This window comes from Talpa occidentalis, unplaced genomic scaffold (genome assembly GCF_014898055.3).
Source record: "Talpa occidentalis isolate TD23 unplaced genomic scaffold, MPIMG_talOcc4v2.1 talOcc4.2, whole genome shotgun sequence".
Lineage (NCBI taxonomy): Eukaryota > Metazoa > Chordata > Mammalia > Eulipotyphla > Talpidae > Talpa > Talpa occidentalis.
In genome coordinates, this window is record NW_023602073.1 from 61,737,548 (window position 1) to 61,750,959 (window position 13,412).

Consider the following 13,412-nt stretch of genomic DNA (forward strand, 5'->3'; position numbering starts at 1 on the left):
CACAACCATTTGTGGCAAAGTCCCCAGACAAGGGGGCAAGGCAATGGGGGAAAGATGCAGGCATTCAGGGATGGCCTTGGAGAGACAGACCAGCTTGGCACGCTGCCCGACTTTGTAGATAAGAGTGCTGAGGCCCTGGCCATGAATCTTGAAAGGGAAGGTGCTGTAAGTAAGCAAGCTTGTTGATTATGCCTGCGTTGGAGTGTTCATTGCACCTGGGCTGGAAGTTCTGCTGTAATATTTATTATATTCATTTACTCAATAATATATTTTTGCTTCACCCCTACAGTGTGTTTGCACAAAAATCTGTACATGAGTGTTTGAAGCAGCTTCTTCATAGTACCATCAAACTGGAAACAGCACAGATGTCCTTCAACCGATGAATGGTTAAAAACTTGTGGAGTACTATTCAGCAATAAAAATGAAGGAACTACTGATACCTGTAGCAACTTGGACGATTTTTCCAGGGAATTATGCTGAATGGAAGAAAGCACACTCAAAAGGTAATAGTTTATGATTCCATTTATATAGCATTCCTGAAATGACAAAATTTTACAGTTGGAGAGCACATTGGTGATTGCCAGAGGTTAAGGAGACAAGGAGGGGGGATGTGGCTGTACAAGGATCCCTGTGATTGTACTGTATCTTGAATATGGTGGTAATCACAGAAATCTACAAATATGGTAAAACTGAATAAAACATCATATGCACACCTGCATATAAAACTGGTGTAAATTAAATAAAATTGATGGATTGTATAAATGAGCATTTTCTGGTTGTGATACTGTTATGTGATATGCTACCATTGTGGAAAACTGGAGGGAGAAGATGCAAGATCTTTCTGTGTTATTTTTTACAACTGTATTTGAATCTATAATTATCTACAAATGAAAAGTTTTTAGAAAGAAACTGAGAATGAAAAGACAAGCCATAAATTCTGAGAACATATCCAACCAAGGAAAAACATTCAGAATACCTTAAAACTCAAAAATAAATGGGAAAACAAGCAACCCAACTTGTTGAAAAAGGAGGAGTCAAAGATTTAAGTAGACAATTCCCACTATATGGATTATAAATACAGATGTGGAAAAGATGTTCAACATAATTAATCATTAATGAAATACAACTAAAGACCATGAGATACTTTGACACACCTCTTAGAATGACTAAAAATAAGAGAGTAAAACAGGCAATAATAAGAGCTTACAGGGATTCAGAACAGCTGGAACTCTCAGGCATGGATGGAAAAAATGCAAGATGAACTAGTCACTTTGAAAAATGGAATACACACACACACACACACATATCTGTATCTCCATCTACCTCTCTATCTTTCCATGTTCCCCAAAATCCCAATCCTAGGTATTTACCCAAGTGAAATAAAAGCTGGTGTTCACCCAGAAACATGGGCAGAATGATTGTTGTGGTTCTATTCACAACATAGTTAATCACAAAACTACAGGGGGTGAAAAACAAGTTAGTAGTACCAGGTTGGGGGTTGGAAAAGAGATTGGGAGAGGTTGTTGTCTTTTGAGGGGCTAGGGGTTGCAGGACCATATGAAATCCTGATTATGGTTGTGGTTATATGACTATTCACATTTCCATGGAACTACTAATACACTTAAAAGGAATATCTATACTATATGTAAATTATACTATTCTAAGAAAGGCAACAACTGAAGATGGTGTATGAACAGGTGCAGTAGTAGCAGGATGAAAAAGAGAAGAGAACCAGATATTTATAAAATAGATTTTAGTGGCTCTCTCACTTGGTGATGGGTGGTAGGAAAAAAGATGACTCAAGATTGGGCAGTTGGGTTGTTTGCATATCTTGGCTTTTGTGAATAGTGCTGCAATGAACAAGGGACTGGAGATATCTCTTCAAATTACTGATTTTGTTCCCTTCAGACATATGCTCAGAAATGAGACAACCTGTCCATTCACAAATGAATAAAGAATATGTTATATGGAATAACATATATGCAATAAAATCCCATTATTATAAATATATAGTAGTAAAATGGAATATATAACACATTTGTATGTATGTATGTATGTATATATGTATGTATGTATAATGGAATGTTATTCCATCATTAAAATGAAGGAAATTCCCACAATTTGTGACATCATAGATAAAATTGGAGGGCATCACGCTAAGTTAAATAAGCCAGACAGCAAACAGAAAAAGACAAGTACTGTATGATATAAGGAGAATCTAAAAAAAAAGAATCAAACTCAAGGAAACGGAGAGTAGAATGGTGGTTTCCAGGGGCAGAAGGGGTGGGGGGGAATGAGATGAAGGTCAAAGGGCATAAACTTCCACTTAGGGGTAAGTTTTGAACACCTAATATACAACCTCAATTATGAGTACTATAGTTAATAACACAATATTATATACTTAAAGTCTACTGAGTATAGATCTTAAGCAGCCTTCTCACCACTAAAAAGAAAAAAAAAACATTTAAAAGGTAACTATGAGCAATGATGCCTGTGTTCATTAACTTGATTGTGAAGAAAGCTCTGGTTGAAATATAGATTTGCGGGGCCTCACCAGTGGGGCAGAGGGTTAAGTGCAGCGCTGTGAAGTTGTCCACAGCCTCTGCAGCGTGGGTTCAATTCCCAGATGGCCAGGGAGAAACCCACATGGTGCGGCAGACCTCTCCTGCCTCGCCTGTTGCTCCCCTCAGCAGTGCCTTTTGTCTGTCTGCCTGTTCTGCTCCCCACTATATCTGGTGAATTCTCTCACCCTCCTGCACCTCTGACTATACCGCATTCTTGCATAAATAAATAAATCTTTAAAAAAAGAAAATATAGATTTGGGGGTCATTGTAGGATTTTTCTCAGAAACTGATCAAGTCACTCAAGAGAACTGAAGCAGCAATCCTCACGCAAATGGCTGGAGGTGTGAGAAGACCGGCAAGGGATACTGAGGAGAGCAGCAGAGAGGTCTGAAGGAGGAAAGGGAATCAGTGAAGCTAAGAGGACATTTTGAGCAGAAGAAAGTGTTGGTGTGGATTCTAAAGAGGATACACTGAAACATGTCCATCCAATTTAGCAACTAGAAGCTCATTAACAGCCTAGACAAAACCTTCATTGGAATGTTGAGATCAGAAGCCAGATGAGAAAGGGGAGTCAACCTGAGACACTACTTTTCCAGAAGCTTCATGGGGAAGCGTTGTGAAGAAACACAGGGTGAAAGCTCAAGGAACCCAGGGTAAAGAAGGGGTGTTTTGTTCATATCTCAGGAGGTAAGGGAGGGGAGGTTGAAGATACAGAAAGGAGAGAAGATAATAAATGTCCCAGGTAAATAAATAACTGACATTACAGTTGTCCCCCCTTATCTGAGGAGATCCATTTCAAGCCTCCCAGTGGATGCCTGAATCCATAGAACCAACCCCTATGTATGCTATGCTTTTTCCTAAACATGCATACCTATGATGAAGTTTATTTATAAATTAGGCAGAATAAGAGATCAACAAAGTGATGTGAGCTGGGCTATATGGTGCTATTTTCTCTTTTTCTCGCTTTCTCTCTCAAAAATCTTGTATATAATATTTTTAGACCACAGTTGACGGTGGGTAAGTGGAACCACAGATAAGGGGGGGACTACTCTATATCAAAAGGGTGTAATGGAAGAGGCAAGGTGTCCACTGGTATTTCCAAGAGACCGTTACGAGTGCTGACCCATGAGGTCTAGGCTGCTTAAAGACGCTAGCAGCCTTTGACCTGGGGGAGCATTGTAGGAAGGAAATCTATGGGTCCAGGATGTGAGAAGTTTATACTTCCTGAATGATCTCCAAGACATGTGATCAAATGCACACCTAACAGTGACACTGGCAAGTTAATTTATGTCTTTATAGTTCAGTTGTCTCATCCAAAAGTGGAGATGGGTGATAACAACTACCTAGTGAAATTTTCACAGCAATTATGTGTGGACATGAATGTAAACATGTTACTGCGGTGTCTGATGAACACAGACTACTCAGTGCCCAAAAGGTTCTGACCTCTGGATTGAATTGCTTTACTTGTAAATACCCATAAAGCAGAAACTACAAAATATTTATGTCCAGAAGATATACCAGAGATCGTAAACTCATACATCTCCTGGGGCCAGTGTATGACTATAGGGAGTGGCCCTGGTGAACTGGAGACTACTTTTCCTGAACCTTCTTTTCCTGAGCCTTTATATTCAACATGGTTAAAGCACAAAGCTGCCTAAGTAAGTCCATCAGTTGACCCCAGTTCACAACCTCTGTTTCTGTTCCTGAAAGAGCCGACATTAGTTAACTCCCAGGCCCACTGCCTCTGACAGGTTTACCTAAATCTCAAACAGATGATGCTAATGGTTATTAATATGTTTTGAGATTAAATTTCCAACTTACAGTGTCTTTCCCACAATTGGATATATTTTCATTATTATTATTATTTGCACCGTATCTGCTTGCTCAAATGTGGGAGTTAAAATGCCTTTAAATACTTTAAAAGATTCTTGAGCTCAGCAGTTGCCAAAATAACATATAATTGCACCAGGAAAATTAGCCAGGGCTTATAAACCTCAAATATGAAAGAAATTAAGCTGTTCCTGAAACGAATTAATCTCTAGCAAGCTAGTTGTGTTTCGTGTGCTTGTATATTTTTTAAGAAAAATGTAAACTGTGTTCCAGTATTAGTTTTCAACCACCTCTGTAGCTGTTGGTGCTACAGCTATAAAATTCATCATTTTTCTTTTAAGTCTGAAGAGGGACCAGTTAAAATGTTATGGGCTGGTAGTTTTGATATTATAGAACAAGTGCATGAAGTTACCTAGTTGCAGTAAACTTCTCTCTCCCCTATTTTATCGGTGGCTTTGAGGGATTTATGAGTTGTTTATTCTAAAATCAAACACACTTTTTATTTGCATAAAATAATTTATTACTAATCAGTAATTCCATATCAGGGACTTGAACCTGTTTTGTTTATTTATTTGTTTTAATCGTATGCATTTTTTTGAACTACCATTATTTTATCCCTGTTCATTTTTTCACACTCAGGATTTCTCCCCTGTGGTATGGCCACCATAGTTCTCCCACCATCCAATAGCACCCATATTCTCCACCATAATCCACTGTGCTCTCCTTCACCCCCTCCCCCATTTTTTTCTCCTTTCTACTCTCTTTTCCTTTTTTTTCTTTTTTTAAAAAGATTTATTTATTTATTTATTTATTTATACAAGCACTGGGTACAGTCAGAAGCGCGGGAGGGCGAGAGAATTCACCAGAGCCAGAGCAGGGAACAGAACAGGCAGACTGACGAAGTGCACTGCTGAGGGGAGCAGTGGCCGGCAGGAGAGGTCTGCGCGCCATGTGGGACCCTCGCCTTGTGGCCAGGGGGATTGAACCGGCGCTGCAGAGGCTGCGGGCAGCTTCGCAACCCAGCTCTCAACTGCTGTGCCACCGGGGAGGCCTCTCTCTTTTTCTGCCTCCTTTCCTGGATGCCACAGATCTATAAGATCTATGGGCAGTTTTCAAGGGTGATTTTAAAGTTTGTCTTTGTCTAATCCTTTGTTTTGTTTCTTTATATTCCACACATGAGTGAAACCATCCAGTATTTTATATTTCTCCTTCTGGCTTATTCCACTTAAGACAATTACTTTCAGCTCTATCCATGTTGCTGCAAATGGAATGAGTTTATATTTTTTTGATCACTGAGTATATTCCATTGCATACATATACCACATCGTCTCGGTCCAATCATCTGATCTGGTGCACTTAGGTCATCTCCATATCTTGGCTATTGTGCATAGTGCTGCTGTAAACATGGACATGCAAGTTTCCTTTCAAATTATGTTTTTGCATTTTTTGGGTAGTGCCATAGTATGACACTCCTCCCTTATTATCAGTTGAGCAAACATGTCCAGACAGCAATGCTCAGGCCTTCATTAACAGGACAGAAAACATGGAATCTACTTCTTTTCACTTACTACAATAAGGGAAGACCAATAACAAGACTTTTGCTGCTTATTAGAAAACAGAAATGTCATTAGAACAAACATGAATTGATCTAAATTATTCCTGTACTCTCATGAGGTTTGCTCCCATGCATACAGATGAACTCAAGACTATGTCTGGCATCATGGATAGGACATTGGGCATGATTACAAAGGAACTGAAAGCTGAGGGAGAAAGAACATATTTTCTGTAGAGGCGCCTTTCCTTAGCTACACTTTTCAGCTGAGCACTCATCAGTGTTATGAGTGGTCAGTAACAAGAACCCTTTATACCTGGCAGTATAAAAAAAAGTCACTCCATTGTTTCTGAAGCAAGTGGAGAATACACAGAGCATTTTCTGGTACTCATTAAAAACTAAATAATAACAACATGCTGTTAAATTGCAGAACCAGGGTACCACAAATCTGTAATATATAATTTCAGCAGAGAATTTTCTTTTGAGAATATGTTCAGCTAATTTAAAGCATAATTTCATTAACATAACCATCTTTGCACACACAGCAGAGGGAATTCATAACTTTACCAACAACTGAGTTTACAGGATCATAGTGGAAATTGTTGGATCTGGTAAACTTGTATGACCTCCCTTTTCCTATCGGATGATAGATGCAAATTTTCGACGTCATACTGGGTTCTGTCTCCTTTGGGTTTGTCACCTCACTGGCTGAGAGGCAGAGGCCCCCTTCTTGTCTCTTTGTCTGATCCTCTTCCTGCACCCCTTCTGGGGCTCCCCCTGAAGGACAACATCAAAGTCATTTATGGCTGGAAGCTGGTGGCCAGCCATATGGAATTACAGCCCAGCCTCTTGCCGGATTATAGAGTGGAGCGCAGGAACCAAATGACAGTGCCATGGCATAGAGGGAAGACTGGTAAAGCCTCCAGTTTTGAATGGAAAATATGACTTGATTGTGTATTTATACATAGGCTCCTCATAAACAACCTGAATGTTTCACCAACATCCCAATGAAGCAAGGGATGGGCTGGGATAAAAATAGCTCCAGAATGCCTCTCTTCTAGCAAATTACCCACCCTGTCCCAACTCCTCCGGCTGTTTACTTTAGCATGTTTCCATGCATATTTCAGAATTACAAGAAATGCTTACCAACAAATAACATCACTTAAGACATAAAAGAAAATGGCTCATCTCACAGAGTTCCCTTAGTTGACACATGAATGTTGCTACTGCACCCATCCTGAATCTAGCTATTTAGCAATCTGCTCTTTTGAAATTGCTCCTTCACTTCTTAAATGTCTGCAGCATGGCTTAAGTCTCCCACAGGCCACTGACTGCAACTTTCTAACTCCAGAGTTATAAGTTGTAGCTGTACATCCTGAAATAAATAGGATAGACCCAGTTGTTCAGACTTGACCTCAGAATTGCCCTTGGACACGTCCCACTTATTCTCTCATATAGTTACTTCTAAATTCTGATGATCCTGCCGCCTAAATCTTTTTTTTTCTCTTTCTCATCTACTTCATGATCACAGTTTATTGGCTCCTAATCTCTTCACCAGGACTAGCAAAGTTCTCTCTCTACTGTTGTTTTTTTCTTTTTGTCTCTAATCTTGTCCTCCCCTTTATTCCAATTTCTGCACCTACTACCAGATTACTTTATGCAAAGCAGATCCATTCATATCACTCCTTGTTTGAAAACTTCCAAAACCTTCCCTGTTACATACAAAGTTCAGTCCAAAATAACCTTTATAACCTGGTCTCAAACTACCTTTTTGTCAACTTTACAGCCTTAGTACATCCTATACTCCTGCATCCCTGGCCCTGTACTCCAGTCACTGATGTTGTGCAGGTGCCAAACATGCCATTGCCCATATTGTTCCTTCTGTTTCCACTGCTGTTTCCCAGTCCCCAAGGAAAACCAAACTCATCTTTCAAGATTCAGCTCAAATGTCACTCTATAAAGACCATCACCTAGCCCTTAGGCAAAGTTAACGTCTCCCCCCCCCCCCTTGGTAAATGCATCTTATACATTCTTTTGTAATAGCACTGAATGTCCTGTCAATGTTGCCTGTCCCCCCTTTATGCCTAGGATTATTTAAGAGGTTCACACTTTGTTGCTTTTTTCTTTGTGTTTCCAGGCACTAGACACATAGCAACCATTTCTACATGCCTGATGAATGAAGAAGTAGATGTATAACTCATTGCAAGCAATCAATAAAACCCTCACATTTAAAGTGGTTTATGTGAGGTTCATATTTCCGTGGTGAAAATGACTTTCTTCTCCGTCACCCAATAAGACGAAGATAAAAGAGATTGAGTAGACACGGAAGAAGAGACAGAAACAAATGTACCATCACTGTTGCGGTATCTGTACCCCCTTTCTTCAGGCACAAAAAGATGGTTACAAATTTCTCAGGGTGATAAAGGAGTCACATTAACATTTGAGTCAATAGAAGATAATAGAGACAGAGATAAATAGGGAAGCAAAGTAGCCCATTGTTAAAATTAGTGAATTTCATCCAGGATGTCTGGGAAGCATTTGATGAATCTAGGAATCAAGTTGTTTTTAATTTAAAAAAGAATGCACCATTTACAGACCACCAATTAAATGGTTACCTTCTTTCATTTCATGCTAAAATGGGTTTCTTTTGGCAGTTTGACAAAGGACGTTTTTGGTACTTCAGACAATGGCTCTTCCTCCTTTTCCATGATTTTTCATTCTCCCAAACTCTAAAGAAATGCTTCCTAAATTGAGCCGCCTGTAGCACTTCTCTCCTTCCTCTGTTCTGAGCACTTGCTCTGCTCAGATCCCCGCTGAAATAACATGGTCTCTGAGAAGCCTCTCTTAATCCACTCAGACTGTATACAGACCTCTAGCTATAGACTCCACATGCCCTTAGCCCACACCCCCCAACACACCCCTCTTGTATACAGATGCCACATAATCATTATTACTGATAACACACGTTACACATTCTACTTGCTATCATGGTCTCAGTCTATGGGCATAGCAAGTGCTTAGTAAATGTATGTAATGAAAGAGAATATATTTGTTAAATTGATGCAAATATGCTTGGGGATAGGGGAGAATTCAAAATTGTCTTAGATTGCATACCTTCACCACCACCACCACCCCCCAAGCTCTCTTTGGGAGGTAATCCTAAGAAGGCAGGGGAAGGAGAAAAACAAAGGGAAGGTGCATTTATAGGTGGGTTACCATGGGGGAGAAGCTAGCACATAATTCCACTGAGGAACTTCAAAAGATTGTGCAGGGCCAACTCAATCTTGCTCTGCTAAGGACTGAGGAAGCTGGAGTATTTATCCAATAGCTCTTACTCCTCATTATTTGAGGGGAAATCCTGGGGTATAAATACTTCCCCTCTCAAGCACTTCCAACCCACCTGGTAAACTAGTGCCCTGGCTGATGTGGTGGGCAGGGGTCTAGGTCAGCTTGGTGCAGGTTGTGGAAGACACAGAGACTCAGAGGATAGACGTAAAACAGTTTAACTGAAAGTACCTTCAAAGGGAAGAAAGGGCAGAAGCTATTTATCCAACAGCTCTTGCTCCTCATTATTTGAGGGCAAATCCTGGGGTATAAATACTTCCCCTCTCAAGCACTTCCAACCCACCTGGTAAACCAGTGCCCTGGCTGATGTGGTGGACAGGGGTCTAGGTCAGCTTGATGCAGGTTGTGGAAGACACGGAGACTCAGAGGATAGAAGTAAAACAGTTTAACTGAAAGTACCTTCAAAGGGAAGAAAGGGCAGAAGTTGGGCAGACTTTGTAGAAATCAGTGGCTATCTGCGAAAGTTAGCAGCTGGAATCTAGCTTTTATATTCCAGTTTCCTTTACTTTGTAGGTCCTTTTTGGTTAGTTGGTTAGTTTGGTTACTTAGCAAGCACTGGGTTAGCAAATGCTTTTCTGCAGGTTGTCAGGGTGTTGAAGATGTTGATGGGGGCAGCTAGCTCACAAAAAATGCTGCTGATATCTGGGTTGCTAGTGGGGGTTACAGGCTCACAGGACCCAGTTTAATTTTAAAGTTTAATTTAACCTCATTACTGGCCTTCAGAGAAAGCCCTTGTAAAACAGGAGCCTGTGGCTACTGCTGCAGGGCATGACCAGGTTTGACTGCCCACCCCAGCATCAACTGGGTTTGAGGGCCAGCCCTGGCAGGAGCCACACACAAACAAAAGTCCAAGGTGTGTGCAGCTTGCCCACCAGCCCAGTGTCAGCCTGGGTTGCACTGTGACAGCCCCCAGGCCAGTCTGGTGTGCTGACTAACACCAGCAGTGGTAATTGCCTACCCAACTTCAACATACATTTTCAGGTCTGGACAGCTGACTGGGGTTTCATTTTTAAATAAAGCACTTGAATTGTAAATGGGCCAATTAGGTTCAAGTCTGACCAGCTGCAGTTAAACAGCTGAAATTGTAAATGAACCAATCAGGACTGAAAAGCAGGCATCTGAATTGGATATAATCCAGAGGATTTGATTCAGATTTGGTCAGGGAGACTTGTTGGGACTCAGACCTCTGCAAATCTTTGTATCTAATCTCTGCTTCAAATTTCAGCCTGATTGCTGTTTTGTGCCTGGTGTCTCTTGAAGAGCTGTCTGCTGTTGGCTTATGTCAACAGCTCTCTAAGAGCTGTAACACTGGGGCCTCTGGCACCGCTACCTGCTGACTAGTGCTGACCAGTACCACTGACTGCTGCACCTCCCCCTGCAGTGACTTTTCCCCCCGTCTTTCTAGAACTACAAACTTTAATCCCTTATTTGTCTTTCTAAACTTCCTTCTTTCTTCTATAATGGTCATTGCTTGTTATGTAGATCACCTCCCTGATAGTGGTAGACTGAGCCCATGAGCAAGCTGATTTCCTTGATATTCATTCCTGTGCTTTTGGAAAACATATATATACTGGTCACAAATTTAGAGAAAATTACACTCAGATTTTCACTCTTGAAGTGTGTCTGTTTGTCATTTCTTTCGCCGACGCCCTGACCACCCTGCACGCTTCTCTCAACCCTGAGGTGGCCTCATCGTCTACTGCCTACTGCTGTGCTGGTCCACGGCAACTGACCTGTGTGGACAAGCTCTGTTGACTTGTATCTAGCCACCTCTGAGAGCTGTCCACCACTTACTGGTGTGCCACAGCTCCAGGCTCTCATCAAAGGGACAACTCCATCTTGCACAAGATGCCTTTGCTTTGCACTACTGAACACTATCTGGGGTAGGACTTTTGGGCTTTTATGGCCTTAGAAACTCTTTCCTTTTCCCCAGTTAACACTGTGCTATTAAGCCCCTTTGTTGCTGCATCCTAAGTGTAAGTGGTATGTGGCAGTTGTGAGCATATGGGTAAGAACCCACAAGCAGTGAACTGTCCCCCAAGTCTTTGCACTGTTTCACTTGTACCAAGAGAAGCACAACTGTCTGAGGTAGGATACTGTAGAATACTGTATTGTAATCCAGAGTCGCAATGGTGTTTGGGGAGAGCTTAGGAGATGTGAGTAGGTCACCAACAGTATAAGCACATAATTAAAAAAAAATGTTAGAAAATTACCAAACACTTATGTAAGTCTTGTGCAATTATCCACCTCTAAGTAAAATGATCTACCTCAAATTACAATGTGATAGTGTGCGGAGTCATAGGAAATCACATGAGATGTATCTGATACAAGAACACATGACTTCCAACCTTCAAACAGATGTTCAGGCTGCCTTTACCAACCCATTGTCCCTGAGTATTGCTTGTCTACATGATGATCCCTGCTTTCTGTCTGCTTTGTGTTCTATAAGGTCTTACATATAGTTTTGATAATAGTAATGCTTTGTACATACTAAACATCTGTTCTCTATGACATTTTCTCCATAGATTGGTTGCTAAATCAAGGACATTTTAACAAAAAGCTGGCACTAACTCTCCAAAGCAACTTGTTGCTATTTCATCTATGTGTTACACTTTTTTTAAGTGCCCCAACTGTCAAAGGAGTTTAGGAAAATCTATCTAAAGTCAAGCCTACCAAGAAAATTTTGATGGCATCCCACTGTCTATTGAATTAAGAACATCTTAGGCAACTATGCAAGACATTCCACAAACTAGCTCCAACACTTCCCATTTGTTTTCTGAACTGGACTCTTCTTCCATATAGTTTCCTTAACCACTTGTGCCCACGTTCTATTCTGTCTGATCTAACTTCTCTTCTCTCCCATCTACAGTATCTGCTTACCAAATCATTCATCTTTTAAGGTACATGTTAAAGTCTATACATTTCCATTTCCACCATGTTTACAAAGTGATATCTCTGTCACTTGCCTCTAGACCCCTCTGCCCTGGTGTAAACTCTCCATGTTCTGTATATAGACTCTTTTTTTTTTAAATATTCATTTATTCATATAAGAACTGGGGTATAGGCCATAGATGTGCAGGGTGAGAGGATTCACCAGAGACAGAGTAGGGAACAGAAATACACTGTATTGCAATACAGTAGAACAGGTCTACTGAAGTACACTGCTGAGGGAAGCAACAGGCAAGTCAGGAGAGGTCTGCTGTGCTATGTGGGTATCTCCCTGCCTGGGGATCGAACTCATGCTGCAGTGGGTGCAGGATAGCTTCATAGGTTGCATCTTAACCCTTTGTGCCACCAGGGAGGTCCTGTATATAGACTCTTTTCCAGCACAGTTTTCAGTGAAAATGTACCTTATTTTTTAAACCATAGTTTAAAGTCTATTAGATTTTTTGGTTTTCTTGAGGACAGGAATTCTGACTTTTTCTCTTGTATCCTGTGCTACTTTTAGCAGAATGGTATTTTATAATACTCAAAGATTTAGTGTTTGTGGAATTGAAGTCCTAAAATTTATTGTTTAATTTACATAAGGTAATTTTACTTTTTTAAATGTACAGTTCTATGAGTCTTGGCAGATGCTAAAGTTATATAACAATTACCATGATTGGAATATAGAAAAATTCTATCACCCTTGAAAAATTCCCCATGCTGCCAATCTGTACTCTTCACATTTGGATTGTGACAACTACTGATCTATTTTCCATCCATATCATTTTGCCTTTTCCAGAATGTCATATGAATGGAATCACGTAGTATGTTGTCTTTGATTCTGGCTTCTTTGAGTCAGTGTAATGCATTTGAGATGCATTGGTTTTGTTGCATGAGTCAATAGTTTGTTCTTTTATTGCTAAATAGTATTCATTAATTGGTTGCTCTGTTCAGTTACCCATTGTAGGACACAAATCTTCAGTTCTCTAGGGTTAATACCTAGGAGTAAACATGTTAGGTCATATGGTTAGGGTAAGATTAAATTTATAAGAAGCCCTTAAAACTGTTTTGCAAAATGACTGTACCATTTTTTTCCAACCAGCAATATTTGGGAATTCCAGATGTTCTGTATCCTCATCAGCACTTGATATTGACAATTAAAAAAACTCTTTTAGCCATTTAATAAGTACCAGTAT

The 13,412-nt window shown here is 40.4% G+C and overlaps 1 protein-coding gene across 1 annotated transcript in view; it reads left to right on the forward strand.

Moving 5' to 3' along the window:
- Positions 1-290: 290 nt before the first annotated feature.
- Positions 291-13,412, forward strand: part of DAAM2 (dishevelled associated activator of morphogenesis 2) — a 166,673-nt gene continuing 153,551 nt past the window's right edge. Inside the window, exon 1 of the mRNA XM_054698765.1 lies at positions 291-503. The gene's annotated coding sequence lies outside the window, so the exon portion shown is untranslated. The remainder of the gene's footprint in view (positions 504-13,412) is intronic.